The following is a 15,286-nucleotide window of genomic DNA, read 5'->3' on the forward strand; positions in this document are numbered from 1 at the left end:
AAATGGGAAAGGTCACTCCATATCAAATCAATTTTCCAAAAAGTCCATGCACTTTGGTCTCAAAAAATTCTGGAGGAAAAAAAACATAAAAACAAAAAAACAAAAAAAAAAAAACCAAACAGTACCCATGTTATCCAGGAGACACAATTTTTTTGATGTTAAGATCAATACTTTCCAAAATACAACCAATTTTTTGAGGGGTGTTAAATTTGGCATTTTCATTTTCAATTTTTCAAGACCATATCTCAAGAACTAAACCACCTAGTAGATTAAAATTTTGCATACTGGTACCTTCATAAGTATAGTACGTAACAAAATTAAAATGTTTGGTCCAGATGACACCACTTGGTAAGAGCAGACCTTCAAAATGGAAAAAATATTTTGCATCTTTGGCTTTGTCATGTTCAGGCTTTCATAAAAAACATACTTTTAACTGATACAGCGTGCTGAAAATTTTCCATGTTTAGATACCTACACGGGGCTTTTGAAAAGGTTATAAAAAAACAAGAAACTGCATCAGGGTTTGACAAGCAGACCTCTCAAATGTGAAAAATTCCTTTTGGGTCTAATTTTCAGACCAGCTTAATGCACTGTGAGACATTTTTAAAATTATTTTTCCTGTATCCTACATGGTCCCTTCTTTCTCAAAAAACATGTTTTGCTTTTCTTAAGTGAATCTTTCATTTTCATTTTCCATTCTAAACATGGGTTACATTCACCAGTAGTCAGTATTGATAATCATTAAGTTCTTTATCACTAACTTGGGTATAGGAGTAATGGAAAAAAATAAATCACCAATGACCGATTAAGCACAACATATGAACAGCAGCTGCTTGATTTAAGATTAAATACAACAACAGCTATAAAGAAATGTTAAAAGCTTACTATTACAGCAGCAGCAGGAATGTGACCCTTTTCATTTCTGCTTCAATCTAAGTGCAAAGTGTATGGCATCTTTGTCTTTGAGCTCAAGATGGTACTGCCTCCTGCTGACCGTTGTAGGTGCAATAAGCAGTGAAAGGAAACATTGTAATGACACCCAACAAATGCAGTCTCTAGGTGGCCAATGGAAAGACTAAACTGCAGGACAGTTCGGATGCATGAAACATCCGATTGCGCTTCACTCTTGTCACAAATCATACCAATCCAACATTTTTCATATCACATGCACCCAACATAACCTCCAATAGGACACTGGTCTAATGTGAGGTACACTCGATCCACCAGGTGTGTGACTGTGAGAGGGCAGAATCTTAGCTGCTATTTCAGTAGTGAATATTCAGACAGTCAATACACTGTCTTCACCCGACCACGGCTGACTTTGAGATTTTCATCTTCTCTAGGGATGTAACAAAGGTATTCTTGAGTACCAGGTACTCTTTTCACACTGGAGAATCATACTCTCTGTTCAGCAACATGAGGCAGGACATAATCATTTAATATGAAAAAAAAAAAAAAGTTAGTAATTTTTTGATAACCTCCATCCATCCATCCATCATTCAACCCACTATATCCTAACTACAGGGTCACGGGGGTCTGCTGGTGCCAATCCAAGCCAACAAAGGTCGCACGGCAGGAAACAAATCCTGGGCAGGGCGCACACACATAACCTTCTGATTGAAAACTCATTGATTACCATTACTGACATATGATGCATTCAGCCTACATTTAGGATAGAAAATAAACATGAAAAATTTACATAAGAAAAGTAAGGGTTGTCTTTTGAGAAAGAAGGAACAATGTAGAATAAACGAAAAGTATTTAAAAAATTATCTTCACATTCCCACATGCTGTTAGGGTGCTCTGAAAAGTCTACTGTTGAAACCCTGATACAGTTACTTTTCTGTTTATTGGTTTTTCAGAAAGCCTATATAGTTATCTGAATAAGGAAAAGAAATCGAAAGTCAGTGTTGGTTACAAATATGTGTTTCTGAGGCCTAAACTCAAACTGGACCATTTCAAGAAGCTGCTTTGGACATGCAGAGTCACCAGGACCAAATGTTTTAAATTCGTCACATACTATACCAATTAATGTACCAGCGAGCAATGTCTGAGCCTGCTCTGTGGTTTAGTTCTTGAGCTATAGACTTATGAAAACTGATGGAAAAAGGAGGACGGATAAAATCGACACCCCCTACCCCCCGGGTAAACTGGCTGTATCTTGAAAGTATTGAACTTGCATCAAAAAAACAGTCTTGCAGGGTGTCTCCTGACTAACATGGGTTCATCTGGTAATTTTTCCAGAATTTTGAGTTTTAAGTGCATGGGACATTGTTTGATTTGACATGGAATGACCCGGAAGGAAACCAGAATAACTGGGAAAAAATGATTGAACAGAAATAACTTTCAGACTCCACACAAATATCAGACAGGCACAGGATTCAAACCAGGACTCTAGATCGGTCTGTCACACAGCAGTTCTAAGCACTATGCTACCCTTGCTTCATACATTATCTACAAACCCCTAAACTGACTAATCAGAAGAAGAATCATGTCAATCTATCCAAATTATTATTATTATTTTTTTTTTTAAGAACAGTTTAAACACAACTGTCTTATTTATGTAGAAAAATGTGAAAGTTAAGCCAATACTTAAAAAAAAGTTTGCATTGTTTAACCATTACCAGACATAAGGCCAACATAATAAAAAAGCAACAAAACCAAGAAAATAGCTACAAAATAATGTATTCAATGATAATAAGGCAACCATTTTTGTACCATTTAGAATGAATGAACATTCTGAATTAGCTTGGACAAGTAATACATAACACTTTACTGTACATTTGTTGAAAGTACCAAAAAAACATTTGTGCAGAAATATATTTTAAAGCAAAAGCTAGACAGGTCATTAAAAGTGACTATTAAGTTAAACATACAAGGCAAGAAAAAAAGTTTAATGATGATGCACTTATCTTATTTAGTGCCAAACCATTTTCAGATAATGTATATAAAGAAGTCTGTAATTATTTAAACAAGTAAAACATTCTAGACAAAAAAGTGCAAAAAACTTGACCATTTTGAAACAGGATGGTACTGGAGACACAGTGGTTAGTGGTGCTACTTCAATGATCTATTGTCCTGCGATTAAATCACAGGCTACCTGGAAATTGAATTTACTTGTGTTATTTCTTCTTTTCTTTTTTTTTTTTTTTTAATTCTACATCCCAAGGACAAAGTATGTTATGTGTGGCAATTCCCAATTAGACCTGTGGGAGTGCACATTTGAGTAGCAATGTGTGTGCAAGTGGGTCTGGTACTAAGTTAGGGTCTGTTGCTATGCTCAGGGTTGGTTCATTTACTGCACGGATGTTAGGTTCTGGTTCCAAACAACTTTAAAAGCCTCACCCTGGAAGAGTCATAGTAATTAAACATGTTCAGGAAGTCCTTGCTCAGTCCCTGCTTTCAGCTATGACCCCTTTTAACTTAACACCTTGTTGTTCTTTATGGTGTATTCAATTAGGTGCTACAGCTACAAGAAAATAAATAATGCAAAGCTGACAGACCAACTGTCTACCTTTCTATTTCCCATTTAGTTAAAAAGCTGAAATTTGGCAGGATGGTATATCTAGGACAGCAGGTATTCAAGAAATTTTGGTATCAATATTTAGAGAAAAAAAGAGAAAAAAAAAAAAAACTAAACGCCCCAAAATATAAAAAATTCCTTGACAGATTTGACAGAACTTTGGTGATGCTGTAGAAAATACATAATTAGCCAATACAGTATCTAATAATTACACACATGGGGGTGACACGGTGGCAGAGCGGTGCTACTACTGTCTCGCAGGGAGTCACGTCACTGGTATTCCATGCTTGGATTTTACACGTTTTCCTGCTGGGTTTCCAAACTGTGCTCCGGTTTCCTTCCAAAAACATGCAGATTTGGGGATCTGACTGCAGTGTATGTGTGTGCTTGTATTTACCTTGCGATGAGCTGATGCCTCATCCAAGATTGTTTCTGCCTCGTGCCCAGTGCTAGCTGGAATGGACACATCCCTGGACTGATGGATTTAATCATTAAACATCCTTTTCAGAGATATTGCGGTAAGGTGTCATTGGAATTTAATGGGTGTTCCAGGCAATTCACAACACAGAGAAGCCAAACCTGTTCTCACCGTGATAATATCTCGCACTGCCACCTGCTGGATTCCTCCAGATTTATGCAAAGTACGCACGCAAGTATAAACAGTCAAACGCTTGCGTAGCAGGAGCGTCCGCTGCAGCATGCGTCGTGTAAAGTATAAACCCGGCCTTATTTGTCTTCTTGTTAAAGCTATTGAGTTAATAAAGCTAATAATAATAATAATGACCTGCATGTCTTTTTTCATACGAACAACTGTAAACCTACTTTTGCCCACCACTGTATATTACTTGCCATCCCTTCATCTCATTTTCAACCTTATGCAAAAGTCAACAATTCCCATCAGCCAGCATGCTGCTCCAGATGATTTCATCAGGGCTCACAGGGTTTAAATGAAAGCACTGACAAAAACTGCATGTCACCAATGGTAGCAACTGCTGTTTTTTCCCCTCAAACACTTGTTACAACATTGCTCCTCAACATTTATAGGCCTTAGGACCTACGTTCCCTCTAAGCTGCGCACCTGGCAAAAAAACTGCCACAAAGGGGTTGCAAAGTGCCGCGCACCAAAGGTGTGGCCGCTCAAGTTTGTCATGAGATTTCACATTTGTTCAAACAACACTGTGTCGCTCACCAGGAAGACCTTGTCATTGATGACACTTGCAAGCACATTCAGTTAATGCAGGACATTGAGACGCTACTGAAAACCATGTATACGATATTTAGCAAATCGTCTAGAAGAAGAATTCACAGAACTGGCGGCAGTTCTAGACAATGATTTGGTTTTATTGCGGCCAATGAATGAGGTGTGATGGCTTGCTAGGCATTCTGTACTAAGATTTTATCAGACATATTCTTGTTTGATCGAATAGTGTAAGAAGCAGGTTGAAGAATGTAATGATCCAATCATCAAATTGTGCATTAAGCTGCTGGCCGACCCACAGATTCAAGCTGCACTAATAATATTCAACGATGTAGTTGGTTAATTAGCTGAACTGAGCAGATTATTACAGCGAATCAACTTGACATCAATTGATGACGAGAATATTAAAGTTGTGCGCTTAGTACTTGGGCAAGAACGTGCACTGGAGTGAGGAAGCAAAAGCCTTTATGAATAGTGATAAGGAAGTCAATGAATGTGGCACCTATTGTCTGGTTTGTTGAACATATCTGTTTACACATAGAGACTCGCTTTCCAGAAAATTAATTGACAGACTAGAGGTTGTTCGAAGGCACTGTTATTTCCAACACAATCAATCAATCAATCAACATTTATTTATATAGCACATATTCATACAAAAAAATGTAGCTCAAAGTGCTTTACAAAATGAATAGAAAAATAGAAGACACAATAAAAAATAAACATAAGTCAACATTAATTAACATAGAATAAGAGTAAGGTCCGATGGCCAGGGTGGACAGAAAAAACAAAAAAAACTCCAAAAGCTGGAGAAAAAAATAAAATCTGTAGGGGTTCCAGACCAAGAGACCGCAGCTCACAGCTCACTTTGATAACGAAGAAACAGAAATCACGAAGCTGGTTGAAAGGTACCATCATTTCCTTCCCCAGTCAACTGAGCTACATAAGACAGTGATGATGAAGTATTGCAATTATCGATTTGTTGCATCTGAAAAACTGAAAACCGGGCTGCTTTGGACATTTGCCGATATAGTTCAATATGTACTCAAAGGAGAAGAGTGAGAGATACTGACTTGCCTCGTGGATCTGTTTAATTCTTGAAGCATCGAGTGCCAATAGTGAATGCGGTTTCAGTCTCATGAATGCCATCAAGACAAAATCTTGTACCTGCCTTGATGCAGAACATCTGGACATGCTGATGTGCATAAAGTCAAATCAAAACTCTGGATAAACAGTCAGTTTGGATCATGTTGATCAGCATTGGTGTGCACACAAGGACAGGCGTCAAAAACTAACCTATAACTTGTTAACTGTCCATATTTGAAATTTTGGTGTCAACTAATCTAGCCTCATATAGCAGTGCGAGTGTGAAAAAGTTACATTTTTGGTGTTTTTCTCGCGGTTAAAAATTACAATTTAAAAATGACATAAATGGGAAGCACAGCACTGTGTATAAATAAAAATCAAGTTTCTTAACTCGCGCAGCTCACTTGTGTTACTGCTCAGTCATGTAGGCGTTTCATGGACATGGGAATTGGAACCCAGTTTCACTCGTAAGTTCTTTAACAACCCACACACAGCATTTGAAGAGACAGGGTTTTTTCCCCTTTCATGAATCGAGAATGATTCAAAGAGCAGGGGATTAGTGGATCCCCCATGATGAAACGAGTGCAGTTAGAAACAGGGAAAAATACTTTGCAGTGTGTATCACTTCAGAAGATCAGGGGTGTGTCAAAAATGGGAATAACTCGGATATAAACTGATCACACTACATATACAGTTGAAAAAGCCAACACTGTTGTCCATTTGCATATAGTCAGTAAGTTCCCATTACAAATCAATAATCAGCACTAAGTGTTTAAAAAAGAGGAAATAAAAAAGAAAAAAACACCAAAAATTAACTGATGTTGTCAAACCTAGATTAAACAGAACGAAGCATGATTTTTCCTACAGCTGATGGAAATGCTGTTTTTCAGATTGTGATAAGAAGACAACAGGATGGTCCTAGTGAGTAAAAATAACTAGCAACTTCTATTTTTATTGGCACGTTTATTCAAATGCACTGCATACTGAGGGAATACTAATTTTAGGGGAATACTAATTTTAGACTTGGATGGTAATGGAGAGTCAAGGTTTTTAGCAGTTTTTGGCTTTGAACAAAATAACTTTAAATCACCTTTGTAACACTGACGATTAATGCGTTAAAACAGAGCTCTGCTGCAACTTCTTTCACATCAACATCACAAAGTCTGTACGATGCATGTTCAAGTGAATGAATAATGAATTCTGGGCCCATGATTACTGTACAGTACATTCTAAGTTTATCAAACTAAACAAGATACAAAAACTTGCGAGAAGCACAAGATAGAATGATCACTGTGCAAGCAAATCAGGTGTGTGAAGCTGCCTGCTGAGACAAAGTGAGTAGTTCAAGAGTTCTTTAGTGAACTGTAACTTTTAAAAAAATGTAACACATAAGATGCTGATTATGGTGGTATAGATGTGAAAAGAAATCTCCAGTGAACAGCCTCCTGAAAATTATATAAAGTTTTGTCCTACCTTGAAGATTAACTATGTAAAGATTTGTGGAAGCTGGGAGCGCTCCCTAGTTGAAGATATTTTACATCCCAGGCAAAAAACAAGTGGACACAGGACAAGAACATTACTTTAATCCGATGAGTGTAATTGTAAATAGTTGTGCAGTGTAACATTGAAATAAAGACACCACCAATGGCGATAGATCCAGCTTCAATGTTGCTGAATCTTAAAGCTAGAGCCCTCATATTGTTTCACCCAGCAGCCACTGCGGCAAACGGCAAAACTGCCCAATGATATAGTACTCCCAGAATTGCGGGGATTTTCAGTCAATTTAAGCAGCGCTGCTGCAGCATTGTCTGAAATTCTAAAGCAATAGGTTGCAAAACTTGGAAAATAACTTTAATTATTCTAAACAAACCGCAAATAGGCAGATCCATGAATCTTAAACATGCAAATCGTAAGGGCTGACCTGCAACTGGATGCACAAACCAGTGTGTTTCTTCGTGCCGGTACCAAGCCCGGATAAATGGGGAGGGTTACATCAGGAAGGGCATTCGGTGAAAAATTTTGCCAAATCCATACGCGGACAGATGATCCGCTGTGGCAACCCCTAACGTGAGAAGCCGGAAGAAGAAGGGCCGACCTGCAACTGATTATAGAAACAGGTTAATGGTCTTATTTCTAATACTATGCTCCATAGTACAACAAACATATGCTAGAAATGTTTATTTAAATATATTCTAAATGAAAGTTTCCAACCTCAGTTCTTAGTTCAAATAAAAGCCCTTCATCAAACACTGCATTTTCACTATAAAATCCTTGTTTAATCAAGGACTAGTTCTTGTTTTACAGATATAAACAGAACTATCTATGTGACTAGCAGGAATCCATGCAAGCAGAGGCATATGGACAGTGGTAAATGTACCCCTAGCATATAGCTTTGAGCTAAGATCCATCATAACTGTTCATAGATAGTACACTGTTGCACATAATGCAATTACGTGGCCAAAACACTGAAATATAGTTAAATATTTAAAACACTATTTCCTTTTAAAAATATTAAATTACAGGGCCACCTTAAATGTATAAGTCTGGGGAAATAAACAACAACCAATCTATGTGTAAAGACCTAATTGAAACGGAGGAATTCAATATTGATTTTAAAATGGATTGCAACAGAATTCTTCTTCAAAAAAAAAAAAAAAAAAGTTTTCTGGGATGACATGACTATTGGTGTGGACAGATTAAGACAGACTAAACAACCTTACACGTTTACAGATGATACATGTTAGAACAATCTAGACAATCTATCTGTTTCTGTTTCCGGTTTCTAGGCCACCACCGCCTACTCAAAGCTTCATGATGCTCCAACATTGATGGACTGAAAGCCAGACGTCTATGTGACCATCATCATCAAGTCCTTCCATGAAAACCCTAAATACAAAGAGGACTGTTTCACTTATGTTAGGTAGATTGCCCAGAGGGGACTAGGCGGTCTCATGGTCTGGAACCCCTACAGATTTTATTTTTTTTCTCCAGCCTCTGGAGTTTTTTTTTGTTTTTTCTGTCCACCCTGGCCATCGGACCTTACTTATTCTATGTTAATTAATGTTGACTTATTTTTAATTTTTATTGTATCTTCTATTTTTCTATTCTTCATTTTGTAAAGCACTTTGAGCTACATATTTTTTTGTATGAAAATGTGCTATATAAATAAATGTTGTTGTTGTTAAGACACTGTTCCTATCTTAATTCTTCTAAAATAACATATCTAGTTTTGAAAGTCCCTAAAGTTCTACTATTTACCACACTATGTGGTAGCTTATTCAGTGTGTCTGTGATTCTCCGAGTAAAGAAAAACTTCCTAATGTCTGTGCGAAATTTACCTTGAATAAGTTTGTGTCCCCGTGTTCTTGATGAACTTGTTTAAAAATAACAGTATCAATCCATGGTACTAATTCCCTTTATAATTTTAAAAATGTCAATCATGTCTCTTCTTAATTTTCTTTTGCTTATAGACAATCTTTTAACAAGAATACACCAAACCTATAATCAGAAAAACATGTTCAGTAAGCACAAATTTTAAATTTTGATTGGCTAATATCTATGGACACTAAATCCTTCCATACAACACTTTCTTTGCCAAATATTTCAGAAACAGACTGACAAAACGTGTATGAACTGTGAACTAACACCACCAACAACCAGTTCTGCAAAAGCCATCCTTCTTAAACAGCTTTCAATAATCTCTAATGACATGCTAGACAGACTGCTTTGTCTCTTCATTAATAAACCAGAATGACTGCTTTGCTTTCCTAAACATATTTAGCCATATATTTTAACTATGTTCATAACAGCATTCAAAACCAGGCTTACTTGACTATTAAAAAAAAAACAGAAGGTTGTCAGTTGTGGCAGAAAAGGAGGGATAGATACTATAAGTAGACAGAGGCTTGATGGATTAATCTTAAAACACTTAATGACTAAATCTAAGACACTGCAGTTCTAAAACTGTTTATTAATGGTAACAATTATGCTGTAAACTTTGGATTTATAATAAATCTGAGGAAAAATTGTCTACACAAAAAATAAGAAAACATGTTGCAACTACAGGAAACTTTTTTTACCTTAAATGTGAATTCCTATTTTTAAATTTAAACTCCCAACATGTTTATAGCTGTTGAATCCATCCTATTAATAAACTGCAAGGTGTACTGTCAGACCAGGAAATGTTTTCGTAGTGCTTTCATTTGATTTATTCATTCTGCCCAAACATTTTAAATCACTGTGTTCGTTTTCCTTTAAACAACATTTCAAAGAAATTAATTTATAAATAATGGCTACAGAAACAAATCAAAATGTATCCTAGCAATAAGTAGCACTGTTGTATTGTACTAGAGTAAACTCTGAGTCCAAGTGTGCCAAGGAGGCCAAGTATATAGAAACACATAATAAACCGTTTTAAAAGAAAGTCAAGACACACAGATACTTTCCAAAGCTTTAGCAGTAAGGATTGAGAAAGTGCTTCCTTCTGTAGTATCATGACCAAACTACATTCGTTACAGCCAAACACTTTGCTTCAAACCTCTGGCACCAGTTAAATGTAGTATACTCATTCACAAAATCTAACACACTAGAGATCTTATTATCTTTAGATGCCTTCGACAGAGTCAAATGGGGCTTTTTATTTGCCACACTGCACAAATTTGGGTTTAGTCCAAAAATATCTGCATGGATAAAATTACTTTAGAAATGCAAAGAATTATTACTTTATACCAGTCTAGATTACTCAGTCTGTATTAACAACTTGAACTGAGACTATTTCAAACTATAATGTGGTACTCGATAAGGGTGCCCCCTCTTATCACCACTTCTTTTTTCATTACCCATCAAGCCACTGTGCAGTAATTTTCAAAATACATCAGAAATAAAGGGGATTATAAGAGAAGTACTCAAACAGAAAATATCACTATACGCAGATATGATGGTACTTTACATTTCAGACCCATAAATATCTTCACAATTATCCCTTACAATATTAGAAAAATGTATAAATACATTTGGACTCCAGCTTGATTTGAATAAAAGTGTGCTTTTTTCCAGTGAACTCTGTAGCACACCAAAATAGACCAGAAATCTATTCGTTCATTCGATCAAAACAGTTTAAATAAAAAGGTCTTTTCAACACAATTTTCGTAACAGGACAGAAGAAAATCCAACAAGATAAGATGTTAACCGATAATCTACCCTACATCTCACCTCAGCTTGGGGTAATCAATATTGTCAAGATGAAAATCCTTCTAAGCCTCTATTTATATTGCATAGCATCCCTATATACATTTTCAAATTGTTCTTTAGAATACTAGAATGAATATTCTAACTCATTTTTTTGGAATTTGAGATGTCCACACATTTAAAAAGCAACTCTACAAACAGACCAAAAGTAGAAGGAGGTCTAGCACTAGGCACAAATTGATTCATTTACACCAGCATGCTCAGCAATGGAAATTAAATCTCGCTGTACTTCTTTGTATATACTACCTGTAAACATTAACATTGGTCACTATACCAATAATCCAGTCGTCCACCAATCACTTAGAAAATGGAACCAATGCAGGATGAACTTCCAAGGCAAAGAAACGTTTACCTGCTGCTTCTCTACACAATTATCACCTATTTAACCTTTTCAAATCCAATCAGTAAAACATTTTTGAGAAATGCTTGGGATTGACACACTAAGAGAATTGTATATATTTGTGTCTTATGCACAAATGTGCTTTAAATTTAACTTACCAGCAATCCAGTTTTTTCCACTATTTTCAAATTGTTATTTAAAAAAAAAACACACTACCCAATTTTCTACACACCCCACCCATATCAAATTCTAAGGCAATACTGATTAGTCTTGAAGACTCAGACAGCACCTCGACAATATATAAAACCAACTCAAAAGAAAATCCCTTTCAACAATCCTAGGGTACAGTAGGAAAATAACCTTTCAATTAACATCTCAGAAACGAAATAGAAGTCACTCATAAATGCACCGTGGCTCTATGTGCCAAGCACTCAATAATCAAACTTAAAATTTTTAAATGAGTTAAGTGTGATCGATTAAAGTCATCCAAAATGTACCCACAGCAAAATTCAAGCTGCGAGCATTGCCATCTAGCTCCAACAATACAAGGCCATATATTTGGGAATGCACAAAATGAACATTTTGGACAAAAAAACCTTTAAATACTTGACATACAGCTTTGGTGTCACAATCAGTCCCAATGACAGATATACCTGATGAACTCCCAGACAGGCTTAAAGTGGATAAGGACAAATTGATTTTAATAGCCTATAACACACTACTACCACACTGTCTCGACTTGTCTTGCTTAACTGGTGGAAACACCACTTATCTTTTCATTAACTCCATGGGTACCAGACACTGTATATTATCTAACATCTTGCTTAAAGGATTTGAGCAAAACTTTTTTTTTAAAAGGCAAGGCTTCATTGAAAATATTTTAAAAGAAGCATTCATATAAATGGTAAAGATTCTTCTCCACACCTTCTCCTCTCTTGGATGGAGGTTGAATCACTGCACTTTTAGGTTTTGTTTTTCCCTCAAGATTGATTTTGAAGTTACTTGTTCTATAAGTTCTGAAACTTTACATACTTGTTTGTACACAGTTACTTTCTTGAAATAAAATTTAAAATAAAAAAATCCTGAGCAGACTTGAAGGGGACTAGAGTCCAATTCAGCAAATACAGAGTGTAAGGCGGGAACAATTACTGGACAGAGCACCAGTCCAGTGCAGGGCAAACACACTCCCACGCAAACACATACTGGGGCCAATTTGGCACCACCTGGAGAAATCTCACACAGACAAGAGAGAACATGCAGGCTCCACAAAGGGAGGCCCTAGGATGCGAACCATGGTCTGCTTCCTGGAGTCATGATGCCACCTCACATGCACACAAGGACCTTGGCATTTTCTTCCAAACGGTGTCAAAAACGGTCTAATTTGTGCGTTTAAACAGACTTCACACACTTTCTTTTTTAATGTAGCTTTTCAATAATCATATAAGGTTCCCTCCCTCCCCCCAATAAAAAAACGTGTCTGTGACCGAGATGTTGAGTGGTATATAAATTTAACGTTATCTTACAGGGATAATAACGTAGACAAACAATTAATAAAAGTTTGACGTAATTGCTGGTACACACATAACCCCAAACTAAAATGCAGAATACGTGAATACTAATTTTACTTTGCTCAATATGCTGCACTGAAACATGACAACGATGCAAATGAATCAACGTTAACTGGACATTCGCTCGTTTTCCGTAACAACGCAGCCAACACGTTATTTTCGGAGCTAAAGTGTACTCCTCGTGGGAACAATTATTTACTGCAAAACAATGCGCTCAAGATTTCTGCAACCCACATAGCCTCATTTATCTGACACATTTACCAATGAACCATTAGGCAGATTTCATCCCCACCTATGAAATAAACAGAGACATGTGCAACGTTCTACCGCGATGGTTGACTGTAACAAACAGATGAACTGCGTATCAGCACCTGTTGACGAGCCAGACCAGTCCTACGAAACTCCCCCATAGTGGCCGATCGATGCAGTATCGTCTTACCGACGCTTACGGGATGAATGGCCGCCTTGGACAGATAGCTTAACACACGGCATAACCAAACAGAGTAAACATTTGAATTATTATTCCCATTACTGTTCTCCGTTCCCACATTACTCACAATGTTTAAATCGCGCCACGGTCGGTTCGTCTTGACTGTTGGTCTGCAAGTTGCCAGTTGTCTCCTCAGGTCAAAACGAGCTGCAGGGCCTGTCTCACATTTCCCTCTCGAGAAGGGAGTCACCCTTCGCCGGGGTCTGCGCTTGCTTTTTAACCTGGACCCATCCCGTTCGGTGTATACTTCCAACCTACACTCTACCGTTGACTTGGGTTTCTTAAATTAAACCAAGCCGTATCGAGTTCCGTCAGCCCTTCGAAACCACCACTCAGTGACTCGCACTTTACTTAGGAACAAAAACACACGAAAGCGAAAGTCCCGAACAAACTCCTTCCTGAAGCTGACAGGAACCGCGACACTCACCCTAATCATGGGACAGAGGAACAACAACAAACGTAATAACGCATCCTCTCATATCACGTGAGTAAATTCGTCGCCCGATTGGAGCAGCAGCCAGAACGTTCCATTTTTGAGGTTTCGCCTTCCTTGCGCTGATATTTCGTATGGTTGGTTGGGCAGGGCAGGGCGAGGGCGTTCGAAAGCAATAAGGTAGACGCTTGCATTCCAGAAAGTTCTCCCATCTGTCGCCATAATTAGAGCGTTTAGTGTTTTAAAACAAAAGGCGTGTTGCATTTATTGTAATTTGTCTTTTAATCAGATTTCAAGACACAGTTTAATACATATTTACGACTTGTAAAATACACTCTGATATGTAAAATGTTACATTATGCAAATATCGTTGCAAGCTCCAAATTCTTGGCAATGTTCACCCAGCGAGTGTGGCTAGTTACAAAACAGCTCCGCGTGTAAAATGATCGATTAAAAAAAGAATGATATCATCCATGCACCCAGAGCTTCCATCTAGCCTTCGCTACCCTAAATAGGATTAAGCTGATTATAAAGTAGACGAATTGATAAAACATTGTACAGCCTAAGTATAACAAGCCTCAAAACTGACTGCACTTTGCATTGAATGCACCAAGCCAAATTAAAATGATTTAAAAAATCACCACAGAAAACTTTAAAGTACAGCATTACATAAAACTAAAAAAGAAATAGATACTTTATTAATCCCAAGGGGAAATTCACATAATCCAGCAGCAGTATACTGATATAAAAAACAATTTTAAATTAAAGAGTAATAAGAATGCATGTAAAAACAGACAATAACTTTGAATAATGTTAGTGTTTACCTCCCCGGGTGGAATTGTCGCATGGTGTGTGGGGAGGAACGATCTCCTCAGTCTGTCAATGGAGCAGGACGAAGCTACTCCTCTGCGTGGAGATGACACTGTTAAGTGGATGCAGTGGATTTTCCATGATTGACAGGAGCTTGCTTAGTGTCCGTCACTCTGTCACAGATGTTAAACTGTCCAGCTTCATTCCTACAATAGAGCCTGCCTTCCTAACAAGTTTGTTTAGGTGTGAGGCGTCCTTCATCTTTATGCTGCCTCCCGAGCACACCACCGCGTAGAAGAGGGCACTCGCTTCACTACAACTTTAAATTATAGGGAAGTGATAACAAATCATGTTAAGATCTTTACCTAGGTTATGATTTCTTTACAAATGAATTCAAATTCAATCACTATAAAGCATTATCTACAAATGGAAATAATTAAGATCTCAATAAATCAACCCTGAACTGATCACCAAATTAACCAAAGGAGATGCTTAAAGAACATGCAAAAAGCCCTGGTTAACCTCATAGATCCTAAAGCTGTCCCTTGCCACATTCACCACAGCAGCATGGTCCAGGTGTCTGAAAGAGACTAC

The 15,286-nt window shown here is 37.3% G+C and overlaps 1 protein-coding gene across 9 annotated transcripts in view; it reads right to left on the reverse strand.

The window, feature by feature from the left end:
• Positions 1-13,854, reverse strand: part of usp19 (ubiquitin specific peptidase 19) — a 96,288-nt gene extending 82,434 nt beyond the window's left edge. For 4 of the 9 annotated variants that reach the window (XM_039771048.1, XM_039771050.1, XM_039771049.1 and 1 more), the window contains exon 1: positions 13,517-13,854. The gene's annotated coding sequence lies outside the window, so the exon portion shown is untranslated. Of the gene's footprint in view, positions 1-7,725; positions 7,763-13,516 lie in introns of those variants that run through there. The other 5 variants (XM_039771052.1, XM_039771051.1, XM_039771045.1 and 2 more) reach the window with 3 other exon arrangements.
• Between the last annotated feature and the right edge of the window lie 1,432 nt (positions 13,855-15,286).

Source organism: Polypterus senegalus, chromosome 12 (genome assembly GCF_016835505.1).
Source record: "Polypterus senegalus isolate Bchr_013 chromosome 12, ASM1683550v1, whole genome shotgun sequence".
NCBI classification, from domain to species: domain Eukaryota; kingdom Metazoa; phylum Chordata; class Cladistia; order Polypteriformes; family Polypteridae; genus Polypterus; species Polypterus senegalus.